At 43.2% G+C, this 6,636-nt stretch overlaps 1 protein-coding gene across 2 annotated transcripts in view; it reads right to left on the reverse strand.

Annotated features, from left to right (window-relative positions):
- Nucleotides 1-272: 272 nt before the first annotated feature.
- The window catches only part of TGDS (TDP-glucose 4,6-dehydratase), a 29,044-nt gene continuing 22,680 nt past the window's right edge, over nt 273-6,636 (reverse strand). The window contains exons 11-12 of one of the 2 annotated variants that reach the window (XR_004268874.1): nt 1,484-1,575; nt 273-846 (exon numbers count right to left, since the gene is read on the reverse strand). The gene's annotated coding sequence lies outside the window, so the exon portion shown is untranslated. The other variant, XR_004268876.1, reaches the window with a different exon arrangement.

Genomic DNA, 6,636 nt, shown 5'->3' on the forward strand with positions numbered 1-6,636 from the left:
CTTACAAGTAGCTGGAATTACAGGTGTGCCACCACACCTGGCTAATTTTTCTTGAGATGGCGTTTTCGCTCTTGTCACCCAGGCTGGAGTGCAGTGGCACAATCTTGGCTCACTGCAACCTCTGCCTCCTAGGTTCAAGTAATTATCCTGCCTCAGCCTCCCGAGTAGCTAGGATTACAGGTGCCCACCACCACACCCAGCTAATTTTTATATTTTTAGTAGAGACGGGGTTTCATCATGGTGGCCAGGCTGGTCTGGAACTCCTGACCTCAGGTGATCCACCCACCTCAGCCTCCCAAAGTGCTGAGATTACAGGTGTGAGCCACTGTGCCCAGCTCATTGTAGTGTTATTAACTGGACTAATTTCAATATTGTCTCAGGGGATAGGAAGGCCCAAAAAGGGGGAGAGAGATGGGAGAAACGCCCATTAGTGGAGCAGACATAACACAACACTTATCAATTAAGTTGGCCCATATTATACGGGCATAATATGTGGTATCCCAAACAATTATCCTAGTAACACCCAAGATCACTGATCACAGACCACCATAATAGATGTAAAAATGAAAAAGTTTGAAATGTTATAAGAATTGCCAAAATGTGACAGAAATATAAAGTAAGCACATGCTGTTGTAAAAATGGCCCCAGTAGATTTGCACGACTCAGGGTTGCCACCAATCTTCAGTTTACGAAAAACGCAATTATCTGCGAAGCACGATAATGAGAAGCACAATAAAATGAGATCTGCCTGTCGTTTGGAGGCTGGGGAAAAAGATGAACTAGAACTGCTTCTTTTGCTTTTCAAAATTCACTTAAGTAGAGATAATAAAAGGGGGCTTCCACTTTCTAAATTTGAGACAGAAAGGTTACATTGGTAAAATATAACATTGTTTATCACTGGGTAACACTATTTTTAAGAGTATGCCAATTAAAGCATAGTGAGTTTAGTTATAAAACACGACAGTATTAAAAATGCTATTAAAGCTGAGGAAGGATCAAATAATAATTCATCAAGGATGGAAGTTTCTATAAAGAAACACCAAAGTGAGAATTAATGGTCAGTCTTTCTAAACAGTAATAACAAAACAAAAGTGAAATCAGACATAAGACTTGGAAAACTGGTTCACCTCTTTCTTACAGTGTGAGATCTGAAGGAGAAAGTGAGTTTTATGTAGTCAAACGGGGTGTGAAAATGCAAGAGATTCTTCCTGGGGTGTGGAGGAAGGGGAAAATATGTGTGTGAGGAGGGAGGGTGCAGGAGAGAGAGGCAGAGAGAAATTGAGAGACATACAGACGGTGGCAAACGCCCCACTCTTTAAAAAACCTGTAAATAGGCCGGGCATGGTGGCTCACGCCTGTAATCTAAGCACTTTGGAGGCCAAGGCGGGCGGATCACCTGAGGTCGGGAATTCAAGACCAGCCTGACCAACATGGTGAAACCCCGTCTTTATTAAAAAATAATAATAATTAAAAACAAAAAAACCTGTAAATGAATAAAAATGCTGAATGTCCAGGTCTGGGAACAGGGTGGTGATTACATCCCCAGGAGCTCCACATCTAGTGAACCAGACAGACCTATAAACAGGTAAATTGTATGAGTACAGTAGGATGGTAATATGGAGGGCACAACTTCAGTATCTGCAAGTGAGGTCAAAGAGAGATTCAAGCTAGCTAAAGATTCTAGAAGCGCAATAAAACAATTTTTGCATCTTTCACACTGGCAAAAATTAAAGGTCTTTTAATACCTGTGGCTGACTAGAGTGCAGGAATTTCATCTATATCTTTCACGTACTTTTGGACCCAGCACGTACTTTTGGACCCAGATATACCATATCTAGGCATTAATCCTTCAGAAATACACTCTCCTGTGTACACACAGGTGTACACTGAGATGGTCAATGCAGCATTTTTTCAGTAGTTGTAAGAGTATAAATTTATGGCCATCAAACGTGGCTACACCTTCACTGGGCAGTGATAGAGCTGCTGCTCCCATTCTCCTCTGAGACTACAAAACTCACTTCTCTCCTGTTGCCTCCCCCACTTTCAGGAGCAAAATTGAGGCCATGGTGAATTCCCTCACATCCCTCCCAAAAAGTCACTGTATCCAATCTCATCTCAACTCCTGCCATTACTGATCCAAAAAGATGGGACCAACCCCATCCCCAAATGAGTCCTTTCCTAGGGAGCCCATTTCCATGGACACTGTACTCCATTAATTACATACTCCTGAATATCACTGATCTTTCTTCATCTATTGCTCGTCTGTTCAGCTTATAATCATACAGAAGTCCATTCCATGCCAAAAACAAAATACAGTAGCTTCTGAAGACCTTTCCTTAAGCCTGTGCCTTCCTTAGGGATGACCCCATCCTGACTCTTCTTAGCTCAATGAAAGGCTAAATTCCATTTTTCTATCCCTGGATTCCTAATTACTACTCCATCTGTATTATCCAGAGGCTCTCTCCCTCTTCTCACACAAGAAAATTTGCCTGCACGTTGCCAAAAACCAGTGGACACTTAACTTTGGCTGGCCATCTGCTGGTTATTGAATGTCTTTTCGTTTTGCTTTGGTGGCATTATTTCTTCCTTTATTCCTCTCCTCTGACTATTCCTTCTTATTTTAAAATTGATTGATGGATTGTTTTTTAAGGCTAGTCAAGTGAAGCAGTGGGAGTGATTTTTTGATTTTTTTTAACCATTCCTTCTTAATTTCCTTGGGCTGCTTGCATTTAGCTTACACATTGGTGTTTCTCATGGCTTGTCTGTAAATCATTCCACCAGCCATCAACCCTGTCATTCCATATACTCTCCTTGGGGGGATTTAATCCACTTTCAGATGTTAATAACCATTCACATACTTCACTGTTGACCAGGTATCTCTACTTAACATGTCCCATGAACCCTTAAAGCTCAGCGTCTCCCCAAACTCAACATCTCCTAAATGTAATCCACTATCCTCCACACTTTCCAATCCAACATTAAAAACCTTAAAATACCACCCACGTCAAGAAACAGCACCTCCAATGTATCATCAATCAGTAAGTCTTTACATCTAAAATGTTCTCACATCCGTCCCAGACTCTCCCTGTTTGCGGTGCAGTGCTTTAGGCCTTATCATCACCAGCCTGATTTACTGCAGCAGCTTCATAACTTCAATCCCTGCAGGAACTCATTCTTGTCTTCCTGAAATTCATCTTCTACAGTATTGCCAGAAAAAGCTACCAAATACGTAATTCTGCAGTCAATAAAAATGGCAAAAGATCCCATAATATGTAAAAATGTTCATGATATACCACTACATGAAAAAAAGCAGTCCATTATGATCCTCTACTTGGTTTTAAAAATGTATGTATATATGCACCAAAAACTGAAATGACATACATCAAAATATTAACAGGAATTATCTTCCAGTGTTAGATTATGGGTGATTTTCTTTTATTGATTAGTTTTCCAAGTTTTCTGTAATGAGCTTGTTATTTCTGTAACTACAAAATAGATAAATCCTACAAATATAGCTATGTCAATACCTTCCTTAAAATCCAGAATTAGCTCTTGGCTGGTAGGATAAAGTCCAAGCATCTTACCATGGCAGACAAGGCTCTCCATGACCTGGCTACTACATTCCTCTCCAGCCTCATCTTCCCATCTCATGTTACAGAAGAATGGCTTTCAAACATCAGGGGGCATTAGAATTACTGTCCCCCCTCCCCCAGGGTTTCTGATTCTGTAAGTCTGGGATAGGGCCCAATAATTTGTATTTCTTTTTTCTTTTTTTTTTTTTTTTTGAGACAGAGTCTTGCTCTGCCACCCAAGCTGGAGTACAGTGGCACAATCTCAGCTCACTGCAACCTCTGCCTCCTGGATTCAGCGAATTCTCCTGCCCCAGCCTTCCAAGTAGCTGGGATTACAGGTGCACATCACCACACCTGGCTTATTTTTGTATTTTTAGTAGAGATGGGGTTGCAACATGTTGGCCAGGCTGGTCTCGAACTCCTAACCTCAGGATCCACCCACCTTGGCCTCCGAAAGTGCTGGGATTACAGATGTGACCTACCACACCCAGCCTAGAATTTGTATTTCTAACAAGTTCCCAGGTGATATGAATGCTGTCTGTCCAGGGCCACATTTTAAAAAATTATTATTATGGCAAAATACACATAATGTAAAAGTCATGTTCAGCCACTTCTAGGTGTACAATGCAGGGGTACTAGGTAGACTCAATGTTTACAGCCATCACCATTGTCTGGTTTCAGGCCTTTTTGCATCATCCAAACAGAAACTCTGTACACATGAAACCATACCTCCTCCTTCCCTCCTCCCTCAAGCCACTGGTAAACCTCTGATACTATGTCAATTTGCCTACTCCAGGAACCTCATTTAAGTGGAACCACACCACTTTTGTCCTTTTGTGTCTGCTTATTTCACTAAGTGTAATGTCTTCAAGGTTTATCCATGTTGCAGCAAGTGTCAGAATTCGAATCCTTTTTCAGGCCAAATAATATTCCATTGTATATGCCATTTTGTTTTATCCATTTATCTGTTGATGGACATTTGTGTTGCTTCCACCTTCTGGCTCACTGTGAATATTGCTGCCATGAGCACTGGTGTGCAGGCATCTCAGTCTCTGCCTTCAATTCTTTTGGATATATCCCTAGAAGTGGAATTGCTGGATTGTATTACAATTCTGTTTAACGTTTTGAGGAGCCACTACATTGTTTTCCACAGAGGCTGCATCATTTCACATTCCTCCCAGCAATGCACCAAGGTCCCAATTTCTCTCCATCCTCACTGACACTTTGTTTTTTTAAAAAATCGTAGCCATCCTGAGGAGTGTCAGATGATATCTCATTATAGTTTTGATTTCCTTAATGAAATGAAGATACATTTTGGGAATGACTATGCTAGAGTAACACTGATGACCTGTTCCCTGAACACACAGCATTATTTAAAACTTGGTGCTTTCACTCTGATGAAACCTCTGCCTGGAATCATCCTCAGCTTCCCCACTAACTCCCATGTATTCTTTAAGTCACAGCTCAAATGTCATCTCTAGCGAGCCTTCTAGGAATCTCCAAATTAGGTAAGCTGACCTTATAGAACCTGGCAGCAACTGGGGCAATGAAGGTGGAGGTAAGGGAGGTGGGGGAGGGCAAGGCATTGGACAAAAAGCAAGTGGTGTGGCCAGGCGCAGTGGCTCACCCCTGTAACCTCAGTACTTTGGGAGGCCGAGGCGGGTGGATCATGAGGTCAGGAGATTGAGACCATCCTGGCTAACACAGTGAAACCCTGTCTGTACTAAAAATACAGAAAGTTAGCTGGGCATGGTGGAACATGTCTGTAGTCTCAGCTACTTGGGAGGCTGAGCAGGAGAATCACTTGAACTCGGGAAGTGGAGGCTGCAGTGAGCTGAGACAGCGCCACTGCCCTTCAGCGTGGGCAACAGAACGAGACTCCATCTTAAACAACAACAACAACAAAACAACAAAAAAAACAAGTGGTTCGTTTGAAAGTCTGTATAGAGAGCAATTAAACCCCAAGAACCCTTCTCCCCTACAAATGGCAATTAAATGGTCTACCATTTTGATTTCCCTTTAAGAAAAAGCTTGCCATTTAGCTGGCAAGAGTGCAGTTAGCTGGCAGCTTCCACTTGCAATTCCTTCAGGATCCACCGGGCCGTTTCTAAGTAGCCCCTGGCCAATGACTGCACAACAGGGAAGCCCGCCCTTTCTGCCCAGGTGGGACTTTTTTCAGGGGATTTTGCTCTGCAGATCCCTGCTGAGCTGGATGAGATTCCGAGGCTCACGACGCCAACCCTCGTGCTCGCCCCTTCCTTTTCACAGCTGTCTCATCTACACTGCAGCCTGAAGATTTCTGCTGCCCAATTATGCATCTTCCCTTTTGTATCTTTCACAAGGATTAACTCCCCTCCCCATTAATAAACTGGGACCTCTAATTTGGCCTCAGCCACTACTTCCCAGAGGACTCAAATGACACAGTCAGTTCTAAGAGTGATCTAACAAAACAGTTGATGAGTTTGGACTGGATCCCTTTCTGCCTGGCTGGTCATAAGAATATCATCCTGGGGGAAGCAGGGGGCACAAATAGTCCCTAGCATTAAGCAGCGACACAATTGCTAAAACTTTCACGGTGGTGACTCAGGGGAATGTTCCTGGGAAGGGGACCACCTTGCCCTGCTTACTGCAATAATTCAGGCACTTGAAAAGCTCAGGAGAACAAGTCTTACAAGGGCAGTGGAATTGTTGGTCTTTAAAAAGTTGTACTGATGCCCTCCGGAGGGGTAAGGAAAAGCTGAGAACAATTAAGTGACAACTAGGTGTGACGGCATTATCATGAGGTGAGAGACCAGAAGAAGGTCAAGACCAAACTCAGTTAAAGTTTAAAAGCTGCAGACAAGCCCGGGCGCGGTGGCTCAAGCCTGTAATCCCAGCACTTTGGGAGGCCGAGGCGGGTGGATCACGAGGTCAAGAGATCGAGACCATCCATGGTGAAACCCCGTCTCTAAAAATACAAAAAATTAGCTGGGCATGGTGGTGCATGCCTGTAATCCCGGCTACTCAGGAGGCTGAGGCAGGAGAATTGCCTGAACCCAGGAGGCGGAGGTTGCAGTGAGCTGAG

This window comes from Sapajus apella, unplaced genomic scaffold (assembly GCF_009761245.1).
Source record: "Sapajus apella isolate SASKATOON/1434 unplaced genomic scaffold, GSC_monkey_1.0 scaffold9, whole genome shotgun sequence".
Lineage (NCBI taxonomy): Eukaryota > Metazoa > Chordata > Mammalia > Primates > Cebidae > Sapajus > Sapajus apella.